Source organism: Pteropus alecto, unplaced genomic scaffold, assembly GCF_000325575.1.
Source record: "Pteropus alecto unplaced genomic scaffold, ASM32557v1 scaffold123, whole genome shotgun sequence".
In the NCBI taxonomy this organism is placed as follows: Eukaryota; Metazoa; Chordata; class Mammalia; order Chiroptera; family Pteropodidae; genus Pteropus; species Pteropus alecto.
In genome coordinates, this window is record NW_006433950.1 from 5612981 (window position 1) to 5639797 (window position 26817).

The window sequence follows — 26817 nt, forward strand, 5'->3', positions numbered from 1 at the left end:
ATCGCCGTCGTTATCAACCTGAGCGAACTCGATGTGAAAAGCCGTCGCTAACGGAGCAGTGTTTGACATCGCACCTTGAACCTGAATAAGCAAATGAGCAAGGCGAGTCTTCAGGGTCGAGCTCGAAAGTCATTTTCATGACCCAGGAAATCATTTTCAGTGACAGTGATGACAAATGCTGAACACGGGCCCTGTATAAATACATCTATGAATGTTGCGTTACAAACAGTCGGGGTCACTGTCTGCCCAGGGCGCCCTCACCGAGACACTGACTGCTGGCAGGCACATACCCCCCCGGAAAAAAGAAGGTGAGGGGGACAAACGCAAACGCGTTGACTTTACAATTCCAGCATTATGCGTCAGAGGTGACACACCCTGCTTACCGGGGAAGTTTGTCAGGCTGTGGCACCTGTGCGAATTCCTGATATGGCTAGCAGTAGAGGATAGAGTGACAAAAGTTCTCAAACTTGGCCACACACTGACATCATCTCTAAAAAGGATCTTTACAAACTCAAATGTTTAAATTAATAATAATAATAATAATAATAATAATAATAATAAAGCTTTCGAATGTATCTTCATGCCCAGGCCTCGCCCCTGCTGCATGAAATCAGAATTCCTGGGGGTACAACCTGGGCATCGGAGCTTTTGAAAACTCTGCAGCTGGTTCGACATGCAACCGAGTCGGAGAACCGGTGGCTTAAGGGACATTTCGAAATAGGACGGTGGAGAACGCTTTTATTTTCTAACTTTAAGTGCTGATGGCTGGGCTGTCGTTCTTCCGAAAATCATCATCATCATCATCAGTTAAAGATGTCAAAATGTAACAGCGCAATTACACAAACATTGTCCTGAAGCTGACACATTTGCTCAAGAGCCTCCTCCAACAGAGGGTGTTTGTGTCGTTTGCTGCGGAAGCCCTTCCCCCTCCCCCCACCCGCTGAACCAGCTGGCACAGGGGGCTGCCCTTTATCTCTTATTTAAAACACAAGCGATGACTGAAATTCATTTTCAATTTATTTTCCAATCATATGAAAAGAAGAGAGGGGGAGATTATTCTATCGAATCTTCTTCGGGCTGGTAAGAGGTTGGTAAGTCTTGCTGCGGATGCACTACAGAGAGCTCCCAAAGCGTCTACAGGGAGCAGAGTTAATCGAATAAACTAATCTCGGCTGTGGAGATAACTCTCGGTGGCTGCAGGAAACGGGGTGAAGCAGAATGCAAATGGCAGAGACCTCAAGGTGCTGGAGGCAGTCCAGAATCTCGCCTTTTCTGCCCCAGGTGCTGGGCCCCCTCGGCCCAGTTCTTAAACTGGGGGGATGTGGTGGGAACGCAGCATTGCCCCTTTGGTGCTGAGTGGGGCCCGGCCCGGCCCGGCCCGGACGGGAGCTTGCAGGCTGATGTGTGAGGCTCGCTAGCGTTCCAGAAGGGGCAGGGCTCCGGCGAGGGAAAGTGGACCCTCCTCGGCTGCAGGGCGCCCAGGCGGTGCGGGTGCTGGAGGACACACTACCTGCAGGCGAGGGTTTGGTTCGGAGCAGTCTCCCGACAGTGGGTAAAGCCTTTCACACAGACTTTGATTCCCTCTGCCCAGGCCCGGCGGGTGGCCGTGGGGGTGACAACTGTATCTGAACACAGCTTCTGGCCTTCCCGGTGATCTCTGAAGAGCCTCGGCCTCAGGGGCAGGAGGGGGTGAACTGCGCGGGGGGCCTTAGGGTCTGGGGAGGGCTTCCTGCCCCCAGGGAGGGCTGTCTCCCTGTTTGCCTGGTTCTTTCTGAATCCATGTGAATGCCGGTCCCCTGGGATCTACCCCTGCACACCCCCAGCTGCAGGGGTGGGGGCTCTGAGCCCCTCACCCTGACAGGGAAGGCAGTGGGGAATGACAGCAAGGTCCCTGGAGGGGCTGCTGGGGCCTTCTGCGAGTTGACAGCTCCCTTTCCCTGCCCGGTGCTGAGCCGGTCAGAGCTGATGCTTTAATTCCACGACCAGGATTAGGGTCCGTGCCAAGGTGGGAACCGTAACATCGCACATCTCGAACACTGGCCACTTCGCCCCACCCCACACCACGCCGGCTCCTGTCCCGGCACCCTCGGGGCTTCTGGGGTGGGTGGCATTCCGATTTCACCCTCGGCTGCCGGGGGATCTTGTCACAAGGTTCGACTGACGTTATGTGCTTCTCCTACTTGGTACCCATTGCTTACTGTTGCCCCGATGCCTTTGATGCGTGTCCCACACCTGGGACGGTGGAGCAGAGTGGCTGGAGGGAGCGCCTGTGGACACCTGGCTTTGACGCCTGGCTTTGCCACCGACTGAAGTGTGACGGAAAACCTGCTCTAGGCACCGTCCGCGACTGGGAGGAAGATGCTAGCGCGGGCCACGCGGGCTTACGCGAGGCCCGGATGGGTCAGCATAGGCCCGGAAGGGTCCCTGGCACTCGGCTCGTCCGCCGTCACTTATTTCGTCTGCCACCTTCCCACTAGCTTTCTGTTCAGCCACACTGGCCGCCTTTCTGCCCCTCCATCGTGCCAGGCGCCTGCCCGTATCGGGCTTTGCGAATGCCGTTCCCCTCTCCAGGCCTCCTCCCCCAGTGGAGAAGGGACCTCGAAGCCCCCTCGATGACGGGGACATCGTCAGCCCTGGTCAGTGATGAAACGAGGACAGGTTCCTCTCCGTCCCCAGCAGGAGAGTGACTCTGCTGCCCGGAGCCCTGACTTGGCTGGTCCTGTGCTGGCGTTAGTGGCAGGCTGACAGCAGGTAGTGTCTGGAGAGTCACGAATTTCATTTTTCATCGCTGCCAAAGGAGCAGGTCTCTAGGAGGAGCAAAGGGCGCCGTGAAAGTCAGCAGAAGCATTTGCAGCACTGAGACCCACCCGGGGCACCCGCCTGCGGCTGCGAGAGCGCTGACCTCTGCCCCGAGAACGTCCCGCGTGCACCGCCATGGGTCTGTGTGCTCCATCTGTAGGTGATGCTCGCTTATCCCCAGCGGAATTTGACAACTTAGGTATTATCGTCTCCTTTTTATAGACGGACCCAAAAGGGCTCAGAGAGTCTAAGCGATTTGCCTGAAGTCGTACAGCGGAGGTGGGACTCGAACCCGGGTTTGTCCGCTGGGGGAACCCGTGTTCTCAAACATCACACTACAGTCGTCAGACCCGTGCCGGAGGGTGGTCCTGCTAGGATGTTCCGCCCTTGATGACCGAGCACCAAGACGTGGCATTAAACGCAAAGTTTTACCTTTGAGTCATGATACCCGCCGTCTGCAATGTTTCGAGGGAAAAATAAAACCCAACAACGTCTTCGAGTTTTCCCTGCAGCCTGTGTTTCCAGTCCGAGCACCAACGGCGCCTCTTCCAGGAAACATCCCCGGGCTCCCCCGGGTCAGACTCTCCCTCCGCCCGCTGCGGGCGGGGCTCTCGAGCTCCCCTCCGAGACAGTGCTTAAACTCGCCGGCACCCCGAGCCCCCCACATCCCCGTTCTCCCCGCTCTGATTGCCGAGGTGCCAGCTTCGCGGGGAGTGTCTCACACCTGTCTGGGGACCCGAATCGGAAAGCAGGGTGCCCTCCCTCTCATCTTCGTCACAAGCTGCCAACTTAGCGAGTATGTCCTTCATAGCCACCACCTCGGAGGTACGAAAATGCACCTGTATTTCTCTCTCACTGAACTAAATTTTGCTCTCCAGCCCACTCTCTACCCAAGAGCAGAAAAGCCGATTTCATAAACAGAGATAAGCCCAGTCCAGATCCCTTGCCGCCCCTCCCCCGCCCTGTGTCCCTTTTGGGTAAGTAGCCCAAGCAAATACGGACAGAGGCTTCCCTTTCTCTTCTCTCCTTCTTGCCAAGGTTGATTTACGGTCTGGGAGCCGGGGCGGCGGCGGGCGGGGTGGGGTGGGGGGTGTACTGCTAATCACCCAGGAGAGGCCTCTGGCTCATCTTTATCAGTAGCTGTCCATGCTGGGTTCTGCCACTGGCCATGGGGTCATTGCAGCCAAGCCTGGCAGACTCCTGGACATGAACTTGTCTCTCTGTGGCCTGCACACAGAGAGACGTGGCAGCCGTTTAAATGGTGCTGGAGATTCTGCCCTCTCAAAGAATGTGGGTATGAGACAGAAAATAAGGTCCTGGTTTTACTCAGTAGGTCTTTTACTTGCATATTTTCAAGTGTGTGTGTGTGTGTGTGTGCGCGTAAACAAACTTGACCTCTAAACACAAAGCACCTGCTTTACCTGACACCCAACAGTCTTAGTCCGTTCAGAAACTTCTCTGAGCTCCCACTTTGCAGTCTCTGCTCCTCCTCAGCTTCTTTGTCGTAAGGCTCTGTCCCCATTTCTGGGTCAGGCTTGGTGCTGAGCACTGAACACACGGTCACTGGCTTCCCGCCAGCCCGAGGACGAATGTCCCATCAGCATCCCCCTGCCCGTGTGACAGGTGAGGAAGCCGAGGATCCCTGCGGGAGGTTAAGCATCATGTCCGAGGCCCCCAGTGGGTGAGCTTTGTGGCAGAAGTTCACTGTTCTCTCTCGACAGTGTGGGGCATGCTGGCAGCTGGAATGCAATGTGCCCAGAGCCCAGCCCAGTGACGCCCCACGAAGCAGCTCTTCTGCATGAAATGTTTCTTCGAGGAGCATCCTCAGCCCCTCACAAACTCACATTAAAAAACCTGATGAAAATCCTTCCCCGCCTTTCCTTTGCTCGGCACTCTCCCCGCCATTTCCGCTCTGCCCAGCCAGGCGGCAGGTGGCCTGCCTGGTCCCCGATGGATCCCCAGGACCTGGGACAGTAGCTGGACGCAGCGGCCTCGCCCCTTCGCTCTACGTGCTTCTGCCCAGTCAGTTCTCCCGAAGCACAGCCGAGAGCGTTGTTCCTTTGCTCAGCTCCCTTCGCTGGCTCTTCTGACCCACAGAACGAAACCCACGCCCGTCCCTCTCACGTCACGTGTCCCCGCAATGCGTTCTGAGCCCACTTTCCCGGCCTCGCCACTCATTCTGCTCCTGCTCAAGCCCAGGCTCCACGCGCGGCCGTTTTTCTAACAGGCACGAAACTGCCTTTCCTTCCCCCGTTTGGGCCAAGCTGTACCTGCCACCTGGCAGTTTTGTTCTGCCTGCCCCCACCTTGTACCTCTCCCAAGCCCTCCCAAATGTTGGGGAGCTCTCTGGTACGAAAATGAAAACTGCCCGTTCCCCACCGAATGGTCTTGGCACCCTTGTCAAAAATCAACTGACCGTATGTCGGGTTGCTGTACCAAAACACCATACCCTGGGGGTCTTAAACGATAAATGGCTGTTCCTCACGGTTCTGGAGGCTGGGCCTCCGAGATCGGGGTGCCAGCATGGCTGTGTTCTTGGTGGGGGCTCTCTTTCTGGTTGGCAGATGGATGCTGCCTTGCTGTATCCTCACATGGCACAGAGAAAAGTCATCTCTTTCACGTCCACTCTCGTAAAGGCACTAATCCCAGCTAGTTAGTTACCGCCTGAAGGACCCACCTCCAAAGACCATGACCTTGGGATTAGGGCTTCAGCATATGGATTCTGACACAGACATTGGGTCCACGGCACCATATATGTGAAGGTTTACTTCTGGGCTCTCTGTCATATCCCATTGGTTTATATGCCTGTCTGGATGCCAAGAACATACTTTTTTTTTTTTTTAATTACTATAGCTTTGTAGTAAGTTTCAGAGTCGGGAAGGGTGAGGCCTCCGATTTCATTCTTCTTTTTCCAGATCATTTTGGCTGTTCTGGGCCCCGTGTGGTCTCCTATGAATTTGAGGATTGGTTTTTTCATTTCTGCAAAAAAGGCTGTTGGAATTTTGACAGGGATTATGTTGAATCTGTAGATCGTGTTGGGTCGTGCTGACATCATAATAAGGTTATATCTTCCTATCCATGAATAAGGGATGTCTTTCCATTTATTTGGATCTTCTTTAATTTTAACAATTTTTGTAGTTTTCAGGGTACAAGTCCTTCGCCTCCTTGGTTAGAGTTACTTCCAAGTAGTTAATTTTTTAGGCGCTGATGTAAATGAAGTTGCTTTCCTAATTGCATTAGTGTATTTTAAAGATCCTCGAGAGACACTCATGTGCCGTCGGGGTTGAGAACCACTGTCTCGGCCAAAGCTTCGTGTCTCCGTGACTCCCCTGAGCCCTATCATGCCTGGCAGGAACCTCACCCTGAGTGAGGCTCACCCTACTTAATAACCCCTTCATGCTGCACGCGTGCATAGCTTCCATTTGGGAAAAAACATACATTAAAAAAACTTGTTTGGTTCCAGGTATGTTACCCCTGCATCCTGAGGCTCCTGGCTCTGTCTATGCCCCTTTCCCCACCTTCTCCACATTCCCCAGTCAGTCCCGAGAGGAAAGTCCCTGGTCGTCACCAATCTGCTGCAGGAGAAAGGGAACCGACTTGGCTGTGGGCATCTCCTGCTGCGGTGGCACTGGAGACCCCCTCCTGAAAGGAACCATCATATCTGATCTCGACCCAACGGACTGGCTGGGAAAGGACCCCGTAGGCAGTCCCACGGAAGTGGCCAGGCGGATGACAGGCCAGCTGGAGAAAGGAGGGGGTGTGCTCTTATTGAGGACACCAGTACGGTCGCCTCGTGATAGCTGTACTGCGGTCCTGGCCATCGTCTCGTCGTGTCCACCTTCCTTCACATTCATTACGGGCGCTCGTTACGACCTGTGTCCAGCCCCATGGCCCCCGGCCCCAGGATCAGGGACGAGCCGCCTTCTGCTGCAGTGTGTCCGGTCGGGCATTCGCGACAAGGAGGACTCCAAGTTCACCAGCCTGATTGGCAATGCTCTTTGAGAAACCCAACAGATGGGCTCTAATTGCAGACCTGTTGTGGGGACATTGTTAACAAACACACAAGTAGCAGTATACAGGGCTTTTTGGAACTGAATGTGACTTGGCAGCTGGGGACGGCGGTCTAATTACCAACATCTGAGTTTCTTGTTTAATGACGGGGAATGTGGAAATGGCCGTGCTCGAAGCGGCTGGGATGGAGAGAGATGCCAGGGCTGTGACGACACAGGGCTCCCGTACCCTTGGTGGCTAGGTGCCTCCATGTCATCCAGAGCCTCCTTCCCTTCTCCCTGGAATCCAGATGGAGAGAGGGTGGAATTCTTGGGATCCAAAGGCGTCAACCACAGACCCTTAGTGATCAGCTCAGCTGGGGGCACATTGGCCCACTATATTCATTAGGTTTTTCTTCTTAAATCATCATGTCCAATCGACGCTCCAGAAGCATATATCCTGATTTAACTTGTGACTTCCGGTACCTCTTTGCACAATGCTATTTCACCTTGAAATACACATACCTGTTTCCCAGCTTATAAATTTGCAATACTTGCTCGGCTTTATGTAGACCTACTTTGTCCAAGTACTGTTTTAATCATTTTCCCCGATTAGCTCATGTAACCCTTTTTCTAAATTCTTTTTAAATTTTCTTAATTTTCTTTTTTCTAGCTCTATCGAGGTACGATTGAAAAATAAAAATTGTACATATTCAGTTTGTACAACGTGATTTTTTAAGGTGTAATGTGATGATTTAATGCATTGTGAAATGATTACTGCCATCGAGTTGATTAACACATCTGTCACCTAATGCAGTTACCCTACATCGTGTGGGGGTGGTGAGGACACTTAGGATCGATCCTCTCAACAAACTCCAAGCGTACAGTATAGTATTATTAACTATAATCAGCATGCTATACACGAGATCCCCAGAATTTTTTCATCTTATAAATGAAAGTTTGTACCCGTTGATCCACATCACCCTGTTCCCCCCAAGCCTCGTTTAATCCTTGAAATAATCCGAAGAGAGAGATACCATTGTTACTTCTAGTTTACAAATGAGAAAACTGAGGCATAGAGAAGTTAGGTCACCTCTCGGGGAGCAGCTGGCCTCAGGTTAGGCTCTGGCCTCAGGCTGGCTTGCTTGATGCCAATAACTGACACTCAGGGAGGGGCTTGCTGAGTCCCAGGCCCTGTGCTTTATAGCAGGCGGGGGGCCCCAAGCCCAGGGCTGAAGATCGGTACCAGTCCGTGGCCTGTTAGGAACCAGGCCGCACAGCAAGAGGTGAGCGGCGGGCGAGTAAGTGAAGCTCCATGTGTATCTGCGGCCGCTCCCCAGTGCTGGCATCACCGCCTCGGCTCCGCCTCAGGTCATCGGGTGTTAGATTCTATAGGAACACCGGTCCCTGGTGCCACAAAGGTTGGGGACCGCTGCTTTACAGGCTTGATCTCACTTATTGCAGCCTCATGATAGCTCTTTATCTCTTAGACTTGACTCCGGCCTTCCGAAGATTGAGTCATTTGCTCAAGTCACTCAGCTGGTGCTGTGCTGAGCTGGGATTCGAACTCAGAGTGCCTTCCCTGGACGTCGCTGTCCTGCCCCTCCGTGAGCAAAGGCCATGACGTTGCCACTGCAGGGGTTCTGGCTTTGGTTTTTAGGCCATTAGCCATCCAGTCATAGTGTCCATTGAGGAGGGTTCGTGGGAGAAGCTGCTCTCGGCTTCAGGACCAGGGAACGTGAATCATCTTCGGTGGGGTCACATCATTTCTACTGTACACACACTGCGACTTACAAAACCAGCTTCTCCGCCTGGGTCCGGCTTCCCCGAGGGACACACACAGGTCATGTGGAGCTTCTAAGGCTATGGTTCCTATGATTGTTACAAAACCACCAGGTAAATTCTGCCCATCCTCCCCGCCGTCATCATTCCTTGAAAAGGAAAAGCTACTCGGCTTCTCCCCTTGGGCCCCCCAAGGACGTCCTGCTGGACATTTGTGAGAAGCGCTGTTGTAGAGAACCACGCGTCTCAACTTTCCGCTCACCTGAGTGACCAGGCTGCCGTGGGAGCAAGAGCCGAAGAGCAGCAGGCGCCCCAGACCCGGGGGCACACGCTCGCCTCACCCGACCTGCTCCTCATTTTCCGTCTGATCTAATTTTTCCTTCCTTATTACTATTTGGGGACAGATTATGTTTCCCACAATTGACTACAATGTGATTTGGCCCCACACGCTCTCTCAGAGCCTGGTCGCTGTCCTCCCCTTGAACCGGGATGAGCCTTTGCAGCTGCCGTGGGTAACGGCGTGGTAGAGGCGATGTCCCTCGACGTGCGAGGCCAGGTCACAGAAGATGGTGCAGCGTGTTTCTGGTCCTAGGTAAGATCGAGCGAGCACACATCCCCCATCTCTGTCACCGAACACGGCTACAAAACGTGGACACAATACTCGGAGCTGCTATTTGCGGACTCTGGAAAGTAAGAGAGTCAGGCAGATTTGGGAAGAAAACTAGAACTTGAAAACTGAACTGGGGGTGAGTTGATGGTTTTTTCCCTGGTCCTTCTACCACCTGCTCTGGATCCAGGTATAGTGGTGGGAATACATGGCAGATTGGGAGACCTCAAGCTCCAGCTTCTGGGATAGAGGACTGAAAAGGGACTTGTCGGTGGATTAGAAAGTTCTAGGGATAAAGCAGAGAGAGGAGCTCGGGGAAGCAACTCCATTAAGTTGTTTAGGAATTCTCGGGCTCACCTCCAGACCGCACACGTGTGTGCGTACCGAAGACTTTGAGAACTCAACTGATACGTAGAGCACTGCCCAAGCGCCAGGCTGGCCACTGGGCTGTGTGCATGCAGACCGGATTCAAAGAGCACTGCAAAGACTTCAAAAACAAATGGCTCACGTGAGACAGGTTGGAACTTGCAGCCTGAACAAAACTAGTCAATCGCCTGCCAGAACAGAAATGTCAACCTTCTCCATAGGATTTCTCTAAGACCTACCATTTCATAATATATATTCGAAATGTCCACGATAACATCCAGAATTACTTGGCATATGAAGAACGAGGAAAATCTCAATTCGCCTGGGAAAAGACAATCCACAGATGTCAACACTGAGATAACATAGATGTTGGGATTATCTGACAAAACGGCCGTTATACGAATGTCCTAACGAGTCATTGTGAACACTCTTAAAATGAGTGGGAAAATCAAAAAGTTCATCCAAAAAGATATAAAGAACATAGGAAAATTTTAGAATCGAAAGATATGATCACCGAAATGAAAAACTCACTGGATGGACTCAGTAGCAGAATAAGGTGACAGGAATGAGTGGAAATGACAGACTTCGAGAAGCTCAGTGAAACTGAAACAGGCCGACCTAAAAGAATCAAAGTCAAACTGCTGAAAACTCGATCGAAACACACATTTAAATGAGCCAGATTAAAAACGATACATTACGTATGGGGGGACAATGCTTTGCATGACGGTGACGTTTTCATCAGACACCATGGAGGCCAGAAAAAAAGTGGAGTGGCATTTTTAAAGTGCTAACAGGAACTCAATACCAACTCAGAATTCTATAACAAGCCAAAACATCGGAAATTAACGTGAAATACATTCTCGGTCGAAGGGAAACAGGAATTCACTGCCAGCAGACCCGCTCTAAAAGAATTGCGAGGGGAAGGTGTTCGGATGGGAAGGACATGATATTAGAAGGAAACCTGGAAGACAGTGATGAAGGAAGGGCCACGGAAATGGTAAATAGACGTGCAGATATAGCAGACACCTGTCCTTCCCTTAAGTCCTTTAAAATATGTCTGACGGTTGAGACAGAAATTACAACAGTGTCTGATGGAGTTTTGAATACATGTAGATATAATTTACAAAACAAGTATAACAAAAAGAGTAAAGGACATAGAGAGTGGTACGTTTTCTACTTTTTACTTGAAGTGGTAAGCGATCGAAACCAAGCAGACTAAACCAGTGTGCATATTATGATCACTAGAGCAAAAGCAACAGCAGCAGCAAAACTAAATAAAATAGGAGTTTGATAAGAAAACAATAGAAAAAGTTAAGTTAAATACTGACAATGTTCAAACGACCCAAAAGAGGGCAGGAAAGAAAAAAAAAACAAAGAAACAAAAGCAGAGATGAACCCCTCCCCCACTCCCAAAAAAAGACCCAAATAATAAAACGGAAGACTTAAATTCAAACATATCAATAATTAAATTAAATGCTAATGGTCTAACATCACCAGTGAAAAGACAGAGACTGTCAGAAGAGATAAAAACGCCTGCCCCACCTGTACGTTTTCTAGAAGAAACTCATTTCAAAGATAATTATATAGACAGTTTTAAAGTCAAAAGGCAGAAAAGGGTATGCCACGCAAACAGGAATCCAAAGAAAGTTGATATTCATATCAGCAAAGTGTCCCCGGAGCACAGTTACTAGGGATAGAGATTGACATTACACAATGACAAAGGGGTCATCTCACCACGTGGACATTAACGATCACAAGCGAGTTTGTACTAAACGGCAGAGCTTCGAAAACACACGAGGGACAAATTATTAGGACTGAAAGGAGACAAAGACTAATGCGCAATGATACTTGGCGACGTGAACGCGCTTCCTTCAGGAATAAATGGCAGACAGAAAAACAATGATACAGACAGACCAAAAAACACTATCGACCAATCGAATCCAAATGACATATGTAGATAATGCCAACCGACGATAGTAGAATACATGTTCTTTTCAAGAGCACAGGGAATAGTCGCCAAGAAAGACTATATTGTGGCTCATAAAACATGTCGACAAATTTAAAAGAATTAAAAAATCCTACAAAACATGTTTTTAGACCATAATGGAATGAAGCTAGAAATTAATAACAGGAAGATAAGAAGAAAACCTCCAAACCCTTGGAAATGAAATAATCTAATCCTATTATTATTTTTTAAATAGTTGTGAGTCACTTCAAATCCTTTTAGATATAAGGTAGAGTGGAAACAGTAAAACGACATATGAAATAAAAAGTGATTTAGATAATAAGCTGTGACATTGTAAAAGCCTGGCCTCACCTGGCTCATTGTGTATAGTGACGTTCAGGACCTGCCCCTTGTCCCCACTAGACTTATGTGTCAAGCCAGATGCACATAGGTGCTGTGGCTTCCCTGTCCTGATCATGGGTGCTAGCTGGGCTCAGAGCAGGGTAAATTTTTATTCAGAGACTAAAGAACTGCTACCTTCTTAAAATAAAGACAAAAATACACATTTATGTATGTAATACATATATATACACATATATATGCAAGTGTATATATACACACAGAATACATATGCACATCCTATGTATGTATGAACATGTACACGTGCACGTGCGTATACAGACACACACACAATACATATATTTACGCAAATAGTTGCAGAGGCGTGGCAGAGCTAAGACACCAAGCACGGGCAGTGAGGAAACAGGGCTTAGCAATAAGAAGCTGTTACTGCCCCCAGGGCTAGTGGACAAGGGAGTGACGGCATTTGAGAGTCCAGGAGTCAGGGCCACCTGGTGGGAGATGGTCCCTTGGAGGAGACAAGGAAGCCTGAGAGGCAGTTTGTAGAGCTCAGCTCCGTACACTACAGAGCAGAACGGGGCAGAGAGGCGGGGCGGGAGACAGGGCGATGGTCAGCCTGGGGACTAATAACAGTGTGCATCTCCCGGAGTTCGCGCAAGGAGTACATCAGTTAATAGTGAGAAAAATTCCTGGAACTTAGTTACCTAAGGGACAGCTGCTGTTACTAAATTCTAGGAATTACAATGCCCACGTCAAGAGACAGGAGGCCACCTGAGGCCTGGAGACGCTGATGGGCTTGTCTGAAGTCACACAGCTAGGAGTGTCTGAACAATAAGGTAAACCAGATATGATGGAAGAGTACAAAACTCAAAACGTGAAGCTTCGAAGGCATGCCTACAGGGTTTGAATCCAGATCAGAGGGGCTCTGACGGCCTTGATTATCTGGCTTCCTTGAAGGATGAGATGTACTTGCCTTTCCCACAAATGCCTTCACTGGAAGGGGCCGTATTTACTGGAACGGATGCTCCGTGACGCGTGGGATACGTATGCTTTATTCACCATTGTATCCGTAGCACCTCACATAGCACCTGGCGTATAGCAGGTGCTCGATAAATATTTGTCGAATGAATGAAACGCAGTCGTTGACCTGGTGCCTGTTCTTGACGTTAATCACTTGGGCTGATTAAAGACGCACTGTCTACAGCAAAGGTACGGCGGTTATGAAATTGATGGGCGGTGGAGGGGAGGGGTTTAGGAAATCGCCAGGACCAAGGAAGTTCTAGGGGGCTACGAAACAGGAAGCTGGGACCCAGAAAGCTCTCGTTCCGAGAGCCGCCCGGTCTGCACGTGGCTGCTGGGGTCACTGCTGCCTCAGTCACCACCGTCGCCCACATGAGACCAGCCTCCGAATGTTCCTTCTGTCCTAGAGACAGGGAGAGAAACAAACTCGATGACCTCAGGTCTTACACTGGGAGCAGCTAGGAAGAAGACCCGCGCCCCACTCCCCCACCCCACCTCACCACCACACCCCAGGAAGAGGCCACACTGAGATCGGGGTTCGGGGACTTGGGGATTGCTCTCCTACCCAATCTAACTTCAGTAGAAGAGACGAGAGTCTCCATGAGCAGGACCAGAAAAGCACAAAAAGCACCAGGAGCCATGATCAGAGAACACGGGTTCCGGAACCACATTGTCTGAGTTCTGATCCTGATTCTTTTAGCAAACACGCTGTGCGATCTCGTGCAAATCGTGCTCTCTGCCTTGGGCTCTTGATCTGAAAGGTGCATATAAAATAGTTAAATGGGTTAACACACGCGAAGGGCTTGGGACGGTCGCTCAGTGGATGAAGGTCCTTATTAGCAGAAAGGAGGATGGATGCTGAGCTGCTACAGACTGGTGTGGGCCACTGTATCGGTCGCCTACCATCATGTGCCACGTGACCCGTCAACACAAAACCCAGTGGCTTAAAAACGAAAAACGTTTAGTTGGTTCATGGGTTCTGCTGTTTGGACGGTTGGTTCTGCTGGGCTGGGTTGGGCTCACTTGGGTGTCTGGTCACCTGGTAAGGTCATTTTTGCGGCTCTTGGCTGTGCTCACTCGCATTTTGGGGGTTGGCTGGTTATTGGTCTCCCCAGCATGGCCTTCCCTCTCTCCGCGTGGCCAATAGGCTCACCCAGGATTATCCGCCACTAGCAGGGCTCTGAGAGCAGAAGGGCCTGGGCTTGGAGCTGGCACCGTCACTTGGGCCACATTCCGTTGGCCAAAGCCAGTCACAAGTCCATCCCGGATTTCATATGTGACTGCGTTTGAAAACAGAGCCTTTAAAAAGGTGATTAAGGTCAAGTCACATGGGTAAAGTCCTAATCCACTAGGACTGGCGTCCTTAAGAGATGAGATTAGGATGCAGGCCTGCACGGAGGGTAGGCCATGTGAGGACACAGGGAGAAGGTGGCCATCTGCAAGTCAAGGAGAAAGGCCTCGGACGAAACCTACCCTGCCGACACCTTGATCTCAGACCTCTGCCCTCCAGAGAGTGAACGAGTAAACTCTTGTGAAGCCACCAGTCCGTCCTTTGGTATGGAAGCTCCAGCAGACAAGTACAGATTTCAGCAGAGAAACAGGCTCTCGACATGAGAAATTGCGGTAACACTGCAAAAGCTGTGTTTCCACAGAGGCATGAAAAAGTGGGGATGTTTTGCCATCAACTTACTGCACTGGGGGTTGGGAGCTGAAGCCACCGATAGCAGAGAGAGCGGAAAGCCTGGCTGTACCCCTAGCCCTGCCTTCCCTGGGCCTCGGGGTCCTCGTCCACGTCACGAGGGGGCTGGACCAGGTCTTGCCGTGTTTCCTCCCAGCTCTAAGGGCAGACCTGCCGCCCACATGCACATCCAACACATGCGTGCATCAGGAAAAGACGTTCCTATACCTGCCCGCCGGGCACCACTCATGTGACCCAGCCGCGGTCGCACCTGTAACAGCTTCCTACCTGCGGGCAGAGAGCACCTGCCAGGAGCGTCCCCATCAGTGCCTCGCGGAGAAGCTCCGCTCCGAAGCCCTGCGTAAAGGAGGAGGCAACGATGATACCTTCCTTCTTACCTCCCAGACTAGGCCCCTTCCCCTTGGGAAGGCGGTTTAATGAGTATGGATTTGGGGGAGCTTTGCTTGTGGCCTTTGGAGAATCTGGCTGACAGTAACAGCGATAAGAAGGGAAAACTCAAACAAGTAAGAATTAATGAAATCCCAGCCCAAAAAATAGCTATTAGAGGAGGAGGGGGGGACTATGGAGAGAGGGTACTCGGCAAATCTGGAAAAATGTCCATCAGGCGACCTGGGTGTGATGAGCGCCAGGCTGTGCGAATTCCCCCGGCCGACGTGGCAGATGTCGTAACCCCTCGAAAAGATGAATAAATCCTCCAATACTGCTACCAACAATAATAATAATTTGAGTCCTTAATTTCTGCCAGGCACTGAGCTCCATGTTTCAAGGGTATGAACTCAGTGAATGCTTACAAAAGTCCTATCAGGTGAGGACGTTTGTCACAGACGTGGCATCGCAGGAAGACTGGCCGTCTGGCCCAGAGTCTCACGGTCGCTAAGGAACGGAGCCACAGCCGGACGCGAGCAGGCCGTGCCCAGAGCCCAGGGTCTTAACAGCTGTCGCTGAACTGAGTCTCTGTGTTTTCCGTAGCCCACTGTGAGAGACACGGAAAAAATGGCTCGTTTTGCAGATGGGGAAACCGAGGCCCGGAGAGGGGCTTCCAGAAACATAAAGTGTCTTCAGTCTATTCAAAGTACTATATTCTCTTCCACTTGAGTGCCCCATCCTCTCTGCCACCTGGTGAGCTCTAACTTATCTGCCAAGATTGTACTGCAATGTTACCTCCCCTGAGAACCTTCCAACCTCAAACAAGCCAGGCCCTTCCAATTTGGGATCCCACGGAGCTCAGCACGTGTCCTAATTACAGGGTCCTATGCAGTATTTTCTTTTCAGAATTCTTTAAAAAATTACATAAATAGAGAATAAATGAAAACTATCCATGTTCCCATGAACTAGAATTTATGTTTGTTACTATTTTGCCATATTTGCTATGCGTCTTTTTTTTTTTTAACAAAAGAACTCAAACGTGACATATAAATTAGAGATATCATTTTGTTTTCAATAAAAGAAACGAAACATTGTAGATGAAGTTGAAGGACATCGACAGTCTGTTTTCCCTTCTTCCTCACTGGCATGAGTTTGCTGAGCATCCCGAGGACGTATTTTTAAATTCACATACACCTATTTACAAATATGTGTGTGAAATATAACTCACATTCAGAAAAACACCGGGAAACATACATGTACAGTTGGACAAAAAGAATTGATCACCACCACTGAAGACAAAACAAAAAATAGAACATCGCAAGTACCCTAGAGGCTCACTGCACTTTCTCTGATGATAACTGTCTCCTTGTACTGCCTATAGAGCCTTAGACAATATAATTTAGCTTTCCTTGATTTTGAGCTTTGTGTGAATAGAATCATTTAGAAAACATTTGCGTGTGTGTGTGTGTGTGTCTTTGTGAATAGAATCATTTAGAAAACATTTGCGTGGGTGTGTGCGCGCACGTGCGCGCGCGCGTGTGTTTGTGTGTGTGTGTGTGCTGTGTTGCTGCCTGGGCTTAATGCTGTGACTGTGAAATGTTATTTCGTGTGTAATAGGCCGTTATTCATCCATTTTTCAGGCAATGGGCGTTTGGTGTGTTTCCAGTTTGCAGCAACTATAAGAACCACGTGCCATGAACGGTCTCACATACATTTTCTAGCGTTCATCGCGCGTGTTTTTCTAGGACACGTGCCTAGGGGAAGAGTCTCTAGGTCAGAGGGCGTGTGTTGCACTGGATCATGCTGCATTGTTTTTTAAGGGCCTGAAGTTAACCATAATACCAAACTGCCTCACCAAAAGTATGTGTCCAAGGAATAAATGGGGTTTTTAAAAAGGCGAAATAACGAATACAAAGAGTCGAGATCGCGTTAACCAGTACTGAGGCTGGGAATCCAGGCATCGGTCTCCCTGGGGCACACACAGGCTCTGGCCCCTGGAAATAGCTGAGATCGGCCGCCCTGGAGGGCTGTAAGGAACACATCGCGCCCGTCCGAGTCTCTGCCTGAATGGCATCTGCTGACAAAGCGGAAGGAGAGATGTTCTCCGTGATTTGGTAACACTTCATCTCCCGATTGCTTCATTACACTGTACCCGCTGAGGCCCTGAGGGGCAGTCGCAGGGAGGCGGCACGGAACCCTCAAAGCTGCCGGAGCGGCACTGGGTGGCCCTGCCTCAGTTTCCCTTTGGTTTTTCTGGGATTCCCGGGGACCTGAAATGATCACTGCGAGCCAGACCCAGTGTCCTCTGCTGCGTACCCTTTCCACCTTTATCCACGATATCTCCAAGTGGATCCAGCCGGGGTCCCTCTGAATAACCAGGAAGCCCCTTCATTATTCTGCCCAATATGTCAGTGAGGGCTGTTTATGAATTCAAGGATTCTTTTGCCAAATGGACAGGCTGTTCCCCGGGCTTTCATGTTATAATGAAATGAAGAACAAGCAAGACATCTTAATATCCTATATTGCCAGAGATTCCCCCTCCTTCATTCTTAATAGATAAATTAATATCATCAAACATTCTAAAAGCTCCTTTATGAAAACATCTCTCTTGCCAAAAAAAAAAAAAAAAAGAGTTTCTTATAAAACTGGAGAAATTTGTATCCACTTGTTAAAAGCCCTATTCTCAGCCGTGAATTTGGTTTCCATTTCTTCCCCCTTCAATTAATTTCACACTAATCCATTTCTTTATCAGGCGTGGGTGCAAATGCGTGCAGAGTGAGTGATGACGATGAGGGGCAATGGAGGTGTTTGGCTCTGTAATTTCATCCTTGAGTTTTGTGATTACTAACAGGACAACTTTTTTAATTTGCTCTTTTGTCTGGACTCCCTGGCTGGCAATCTGCTCGGTGAGCTCGGCTTTTTAATCAATCACCTAGATAATCAAATGTCACTGGCTATCTGCTCCGTGTAATTACTTTTGCAATTAAAAATCAACCTCAAGTTGCCTCATCTAATTAGAGGGATGGGCAGATTTTCATCTAGATTGATTTTTTAATAAATATTGACTTAAAATGCCATAATCTCATCATATTCTTTCATTTTCTTTGTACCAAAAATCAAACAAATGAAAGAATTAGCAAGCAGAAGGAATCGTGGGACTTCAAAAGCTTCTGCTGGTTCAGACACACAAAACTATGCTGTACAGAAGCCCAGCTTATCTCACGTAATAACAACACTCAATAGCTTCCACCTTTTATTGGAAAAAAGAACAAAGCAATTCAACGATTATATATTTCACACTAACATTGTCGCAAGCCTCCAATGCTAAGGGCTTCTAATTTCATTTATTGTCCTGCCAGGGACAATCCTTTGTATTAATGTTATTATTTCTTTTAAAGCAATCCCATACATGCTACGAGAATTTTTAGCATTAGCGGAAAAAAAATATATACGTTTCATACTGGAATCACCACCACTGAGAATTTCTTAAAAATACAAATGCCACCACAGGCAGATAATTTTCTCATCTTCACCTTCTTGTATCTTTTATGTGTTGTAATTAAAACATTGTCAATAACACAGTTCGGTGCTTTTGGGTTGTAGTGGCTGATGTTAAACATGGAAAATCCACAATCTAAGTAAGGGATTACCTACAGGAAAATAACACACTTTTCTTAGAGAACAATTGTCCTAAGATGCAATGTAATGGTATCTTGTGGGCCTGGTTAAGAAAAAAAATCATGTCGGTGACCCTGACAGAATTCCATTTAAACCTCAGCCGATTGGGGTGACGATGAAGAAGCCATAATGCTTTTAGCATCCTTGCTTGATTCGGGCACAAAAAAGGTACTTCTGACTTCTTTGCGTTCACGCCATAAGCGAGGAATAGCAAACTGCCCACATCGAACCACACGATTCCCTCTCAGGACAGAAAAGAAAAAAGGTCATAACCAAGACAAGTCGAACTGTTGGCTCTTATTGGTGGCAAAACGAAGACGGGGCAGACCCAAACGAGAGCCACGGAGAGTAAAGGAAAGAGCAGTGATTCACCCCGGGCTTCTCCCCACCAGGCGGAGAAGTTCCCACCTGTGCAGGGATCAGCCGTACTGTCGCCTCGGTGTCCAAACTGTCATTTCCCAAAAGGACGCTCTATGCGCTATTAGTCCCATAAAATGCCGCTCCAAAAATGAGGTATACTTTGTGGTCAAACCACTTTAAACACACACACACACACACACACACACACACACACACACACACACACACACAACATTCCCTTCGTTCTTGCCACAGGGAACACATATTATCCTAGAACTTTCCAGGAAGTTCTCCAGCAAACAAGTCGGTTTGGCTCAGAATTTAACCCATTTATTTTCCAGAGATTCTGTCCGTCCGTCTGTCTGTCTGTCTGTTGTCTGTTATTCATTTACTTACATTCTCTCAGCACCCGCTCTGGGTATTTACAGGACACAGGGAATCTCATTTTTCTGTACCATCAGCCACTCTGTGACACAAGCTTCGTCTTCTAGATGTGTCACCCATGATGTTTTCTAAGTGCAAGGTGATGTCTGGCCCACCCGAGTATGCCAATGGCCGTCTCCAGTGACCTACTGAAATCGAGGAAGGCGGTGGGGGCTCCTGGGCTCCTAGCAAAGAGGCATTGGCCATGGTTCTTGCCCCAGCATCACCGAGCATCGCACAGGTTGGAAAAGTTGCCTAGGTGCCCACTGCTGAGAGGAGGGAGGACGGAACTCAACCAAGAGCTGGAGGAAGTCGCAGACGGAGGGAAGGGGGAGGGCGACATCAGGACTAGTTGATATTTATTGAACATTTACTATATGGTAGGCATTGGGTTACATGTTCTACCTGACTTTTTTCATTTAATTATCACAAGACTCTATGAAGCAGGCACCATTTGCAATATTATTCTGCCTATTATACAGATGAAGAAACTGAGCATTCAAAGCGGTACGCTTGTGAAAGGTCACCGAGCTGGGAATTGTAAGAATTAAACCCCAGGTCCACATCTGAAAGACACCAAACACTTTGGGCTCTGAACCAACTTCTTGTAGGAGGAAACCTGGGACAGGAGTTGGGGGCTGCTGACACGTAGGAGAGAGACTGTGCTTGGGGAAGACACACTGTCGGTGAATGTGTAGGTGGGGGGAGGCGGTATACCAGTTGTCTGTTGCCAGCATTTCTTTAGCCCCGGAGTCTACGGGTTGACTGGGAGGTTCCTCTACTCTCGGCCAGCCCAGCTCCTGAGTCTGTGGTCAGCTGTGGTTTGGCTAGGGGGCTCCGCTGAGCCGGGCTGGCTCTCTCCCCCTGTTTCAGGGTTGGCCGGCTATTGTTCTACGATGGCCTTGGCTTGGACAAGTGGCCGACTCAGCTCCGCTCCATGAGTCTCACGTTCCCCCAGGTCGGCCTGAGCGTGTTCTCGTGGAGGAGGCAGAAGAGGAAGAGAGGAGACGGAAAGGCACAGGCGTCTTTCAAGCCTCTGCTCGCCTCATCTCGCTAACATCTTGTCAACCAAATCAAGTCACGCGAAGGAACCCGGAGTCAAGAGGTGGCCCTGCAAAGCTACAAGGCGAAGGGCGCGGGTCGAGGGGGCGTGAAGGGTCACAGGGAAGAAGCGCCTTGATTGGCAAACCAAAGCTCCGGTTTCCCAGAGCTCCCCTCGTCAGACCACCTGTCACGCAGGAGGCCTCATCTGTGCCGTACGTACTAAGGACCCAGCCCTGTCCTTCCTCCTGGGTTGCTGTGGGGTAGGGCACCACCTCCCAGTGATGACATACTCCTTCCAGGAAGGACAGTCGCTTGGAGGCACTCCCCACCCAAATGACTTACACGCCTTCTCAGAAAAAAGCCAGAGAAGCTTCATGCACAAAGGGCTACCTCTGCAGGTGAACTAGGCGACCAGCAACCTGCTTCTCACCCTGGCCCTCGGTCGGGGCCGTGTCGCTATCACAGGCCTGACAGGGGCCCACTCAAGAGCGGGAGGATAGCTTTAGAGACAAGCCAAGCCCAGGGTCCCAACTTGAACGCCAGCGGGAACGCTGAATAAATGAAGATGAAATCCTTCGACGTTGGCGCTCTTTTATTTATACATAAAATACATACAAATATTCCTGAATGCCACGTGGAGATATGTCCTCCTCTATTTTTCTTAAAATGTGGTCCACTCTCGGTCTAGACTCTGTTTTCCCACTTTTGTTAGCATCATGGTTCCAGAGGTGTATGTCCTCTATTCCAAGGAGGGGAAGCACTAATCAGCAATAGAGACGTGAGGACGAATGACCATGTCGCGTTGGTCTTGGTGCTGAGCGGCAACAGGGAGCGGTGCAGACTGTGGCAAACTGCAAGGCGCTCGGTTCCTGCGAACGATGCATCTGCTTCCTCACTCCAGCCACCTCTGGCTGGGTGGGAACCTGGGTGCCATGGGTCATGGTTTTATGTTTTTAAAAAAAAAAAAAGCTATAAATCTGGATTTCGATGTGAACTCTCGGGTGGTGGCTCTTGGTAAAGAAAGGCATGCGTGGACCAACGGAAACTGGTCTGCGGGCCGGACCGGCCCACGGGTCACTGGGTGTGAATCTCTGGTCTAGGCTCATGGCTGACTGCATTGCTCAGATGGGGAAACCGAGGCCCAGAGAGGGGAAGGGATGTGCCTGGGGTCACAAACGGTCCATTTCAGAGACTAGACTAGAGTCAAACTCCTTCGTACACCTCACGGTGTGGTCCATATCTTCCCTGCCTTGGTTCCGGGTGGCTCTACCCTCTCAGTTACCCAGGGACCCAAAACACTGGCCTCATCAGACCTCTCTGCTTCCTTGGTCTCTGGCCAGACTGTTCTCTCTGCCCGAAAGGCCCTTCCAGGCTCAGGTTGAGTGTCAGCTCCTCCGGCGTCATTATTCTGATGCGTCTGGGTCACAGCATCTCCTTCTGTGGTTTTTAACATCTGAGCCTGGGCCTCCTGAGGGGAAGCACCCTGGGATCTTATCCGAGGGTCCCTAAAGTCTAGTACTGCACCTGGCACACGATGAGCACTCGACACCTGAGTACGGAGCACACAGAGACACAGAGGCAGAGTCTGGGAATGAAGAAAACAAAGCCTGTTCACCCAGCCGGCATCCGTCACCACACTTCTGATCATCAGGACTTTTGCAAAAGAGAAAAAATTCAGTGTAGAACTAGGAGGCAGGAGAGCGGAGAGGGTGGGAGGGTGGCAGGTCCTGGGGCCAGCGCTGGCTCTGTCCTTCACTAGCTGCATGATCCTGGGTGGGACGTTTAACTTTAACATCCAAGTGTTCTTGTCTGTACAATGGGTTCGCGACAGCACCAACCTCACTGGACGGCACGGACAGCACAGGATGACGTACGTGGAGCACTTGGCACAGTGCCCCTCAGGTATAGGCGCTCACTGAATACTAACTAAAATATTATTTAAAAGAGAAGCTGAATGGCTCTCGTTCAGCGGTTCCCAGCCAACTCCTCATCACCTCCAGAGAGACAGAAACAAAACAGCAACAGCGGACGCCGGTCAGGCTGCGACGGGGACCCGGGGCTTTGGGGCTCCAGCCCCGCCCTCCGCCCTCTGTCTTGCCTCCCCAGCCCCTGCTCTGATGGAGGACTCCCTGTGAAACCCGCAGCCTCTCAGCAGCGGTGACACAGCCGTGACTTGCTCCGTGGGGCTTTTCCTGCGTAAGCCTCAGTAAACACATCCCCGAGAGCACCTGAACTCAATATCAGCCCAGGCCTGGGGATTAGCAGGCAGAAGGGGCTGTAGAAGTGGGGTCCTTTATACATTTTCATATCTCTCCTCTCCAGGAAAACAAACAGCCCCTGCAGGGTCTCGGTTGTCCATCACGGCAGCCCGTGATCGCCCTGAGAAGGCCGGCCCATCAGCCGCGTGAGCGCGTGAGCTAATGCGAAACGCTCCCGCAAACCCGCGCACTGTAATTGAGGTGTTGGGTCCACTTAGACAAAATGTCCTCTTCCCAGATTCAATTATGGCTCTTTAATAATCATCATGATCATAATTATTATTATTGTTCTCATTTCAGCCTTAGACATAAGAAGGCAACCCTCCCCCCCCACCCCCAAGTTGAATTTATGACCAAATAAATGGGCTGAAGAAGAAGAACGGCCTTGCATTTCTCAGGATAATGTTTTAGTCGCATTTGCATTTGGAGGAGGATTTGTGGCGAGCCGGAGGATTAAATCCCATGAAAATCATTATACAAATTTCAAAATGTCAAGTACTCTGATAGAGATTATGATTTTATCTTCTTATTTTGACAGGAAACCGTGTGTGGCCACCCCCGTCTTAGAACAAGCAAGGAAAGGAGGCCAGGGGAGACCAAATAAAGATAGAGGAGCTTGCGCATTCCCTGATCAGCTGTCTTTTTATTCTGCTCGCTTGTACGACAGAGCGTAATAGACATTTTCCTTTGCACGAAATAATAAGACCGGTACTTATCGCGCGGTGCCTCCAGCCAGTGGCAAAAGGAAATTAGAAAAGTCCAATGAAGCTGAGAAGTAATTAATCATCATACAGTGGGGCCTGTCAAATCAGAAGGGTCCTTCCAGCTGATAATGCGCCCCAACTCAATTTAGACTGATAGAAATTAGAATTTTTTTTTTTTTTCCCTCTGGCAAAAACAAAAAGACGAGTTAGCACAAATGTGGCCGACTGTTGGCTTGCTTGGCACCTGGCCCATTTACGGCCATGTCTGCATCAAGTTCAACTCCGGCCAAAACGGAAGCAACATCGTTCACTCCTCAAGGCACAGGCGAAATCATAACTCTCCTGTTCTAAGACTTTTCCTCCCACACTTCCTTCCCCCCACCCCCATAGAGCCTTAGCTCTATAAGAAAAATTAAAGTTGAGTCCTATTGATCAAGTCAGCTGACCTCCCCGCAGAGCTGTGGGGAGAGAAGCATTCGCCGAGGTCTGTAATGAGTCCGGACTCTTTGGAAATCAAGTGAAATAGGTAAACCGGGTTCAGTAGAAGCCAGTGAGGGACGCAGGCAGAAGGCAAGTTGGGCCACAAGCCGCTTTCAGAGATCCTTAAGCCCTGGGGGCAGGGGAAGATGGGGTCCCTTCAAGGAAGGACATCTGCCTATTGGAGCATCCTGTGTCTCTTACACCTCAGTTCATGCTCCTTCCCCCTCCGCCCCGTACCCCACACACGCCGATTCTCATCCCACCATACTCTTAAAGGGCAAGATCATACTTCTATTGCTTCCTCCAGGTGTCCCCTGAAGGCAAGGGCCTCAAAGAGTCTCGGGCAGTGATCTTGAACTCAAATGTCCACCAGGACCAGGACAGACAGGAAATGAGTGAAGCCAGCAGAGAATGGACCATCGGGAATGGCGAAGACCGTGGCCAGCTGGAGCTTGTCTGTCATTCTTCACGGGGGCAGCCTCTGCTCCGGTCCAGGCGGTCGCTGAGGCACGGTTCTTACACTGTGTTGCCGGATCTTCTGATCGGCCACGGCGAGCTCCAAGTCTACATTTCAGTATAAAATCTCCCAGTTTTCAAATACAGGCGACGAATGGCCTTTTTAAGAAGTGTGAGTGCGTGTATCCGCCATCGCCTACGATATGTGTGGCTGTGGTCCGCAGGGAAGTGGATCCTGGCCCCGCCGGTATCGGTCACGTGCTCCAGGCCGAATGACTTGACTCCTCGTGGTCTCAGTCCCCTCATCCGTGCAAGGCAGGTAGCGATCGGCGCCTCGTTCACAGGCCGAGATGCAGAGCGTCCGCTGCGGTGCCTGGCACACGTCGGTGTTCACCAACGGGCAGCCGGTGATTGGAACAGCACACTGCACCCCTCAAAGGGCACCTCTTTTGGCAAACCCGCCCCTGATGACACCCGCCCCTGTGCCCGCCCCAGACGCCTCGTCCTCGGCAGTCACACACACCGCTCGTCATCTCCTTACTTGGAACTTGCTATTATAGCTAGGAACGTCCTCCCACCAGAGAGGCAAAGAAGGAGCCCACAGCGTGATCGGAATCGTAGCCCTTCAGACGGCAACGGCCCCGCTCCCAGCAAACGCCTTCCTGTGTAGGACACACCGCGGTCCCCCTCCGCACCCGAGCTCACGCATTGACTCGCACGTCCCTCGAGGCTCGTGGGTACACGTTAATTTAGAAAGCAATATGGTAACTCGGAGGAAAATGATCTCTTATAGATGACGTTTACTTAGTGGGCCTGGGACGCAGACGGTGTCGGGGGTACCTGCTTCTTTTACTCCCTTCGGGTCCGATGGCAGAGGAACAACCACGTCAGTGGCCGACGTCACGGCAGAGGAGGGTGGCCACCGTGTCTTCCACATCATGTCGTCTACTCTCGTTACCTCTGTCCTGACAGCGACACTGCACGAGTAAATGTTTCCTGCCCCACTTGGCAGATGAAGAAAGTCAGGCTCAGAGAGGTCAAACGAGGGGCCGAAGGCCAGGCAGCCGGTGTCCATCAGAACGGGGGGTCCCGGCATTCGAGGCGTGCCGCCTCTGCGGCTCCACGTGAGGGAGGGCACCGGATCCTCCTCGTCCTCTCTCCTGCTCATTCGGCAAATATTTACAGAGTGCCGAACATGTGCCGGGCTTCTCTGCAGGGTGCTCCAATGTGGCTTCCAGCAACAGCGACAAACAGACGGTGGGGCCTGCGAGGAGGGTCGACGGGAGCCGGGGCTCAGGTCTTCCTGGGGTGACTCCCGGAGGGGATCATTGGAGCTACACGCTTGGGGGGAAAAGATGTTCAGAATTTCTGTTTCACGCAATGCACGAAGGACGCGCTCTGTCCCTTTTGGATTCAGTCTGTCTGCTCTTGCACCGCAGAAAGGACCCCAGACTCTGGAGAAGATGTTCTCTGTTCTGCATCCAGCACCTAGGGGCGGCCGCCTCTGCCACCCACGGCTCTCTGAGCAACGGCCCAGGGTTTTCCTCTGACAACACGAGGGACGGGGGACGGTAGGCGGGATCCCTCAGTCTGCCAGGTGGGAGGGACGGCAGCATCCATCCAAACGGCCCCGAGCCTGCCAGAGAATCGGGGCCCCAGGGTGGGCCCGGAACAGAGCAGAGAGGACCTCCGACCCCATTCCTACCAGCCCCACCCACATGGTCCCGGAGAGCTGGCCGGGTTCAGAGAGTCTCTCATGAGGGACACGGCATGGCCAGGAGGTGGCTGCGTTCCCTCCCAGTGATGTGCCTCTGGCCACCACAAGCTCCCCTCTGTGCGTCTCCCACGGGGCTTGCTTTGATCGGCCCGGTCACAGCGTCGCCCCACAGTGGAACTACTGTCACCAGGTAGGCCCGCCATCCTTCGAATGCTGAGCCGTGACAGTGCACAGAGCGGCCTTGTCAGACAGCGCTGTGGGCCTTTGGGAGGGCCAGGATGGCCCCTGCATCCCGCCTTCATCCATCCAGTCTGCGGAGGGGCTCACACGCTTGTCACGGGGGTATCTGTCCGAGGACGCACTGGGGAGCACAGCTTCTTCAGAGGCCACTGGGGATCCTCGGAAAACCAACTCAAAGCTTTCTGTGTGTTAATAATAATATGGTAATAAGAGACCTGGCCAAGACTTTAATGTGCCAAGCCCAGCTCTAAGCCCTTTATATTTAATCCCTAGGACGACTCCATGGGCAGGTGCTATGACTGCCATTTACCCCCATTTACTGAGAAGACCGAGGCACAGAGAGGTTATGGAAGTTGCCTGCGGTCACACAGCCCGGACTCACACAACCAGAGGCCGGGCCCAGGCCGTGCGGCTCCGAGCCTCTGTTCTTCACCAGCATGCGGTGCGATTTCTTGATACGTGAACTTCAGAAGCCTACGCCAAAAACACGGCCCATCTATTTGACTTTTATTTTGTTATCTGGA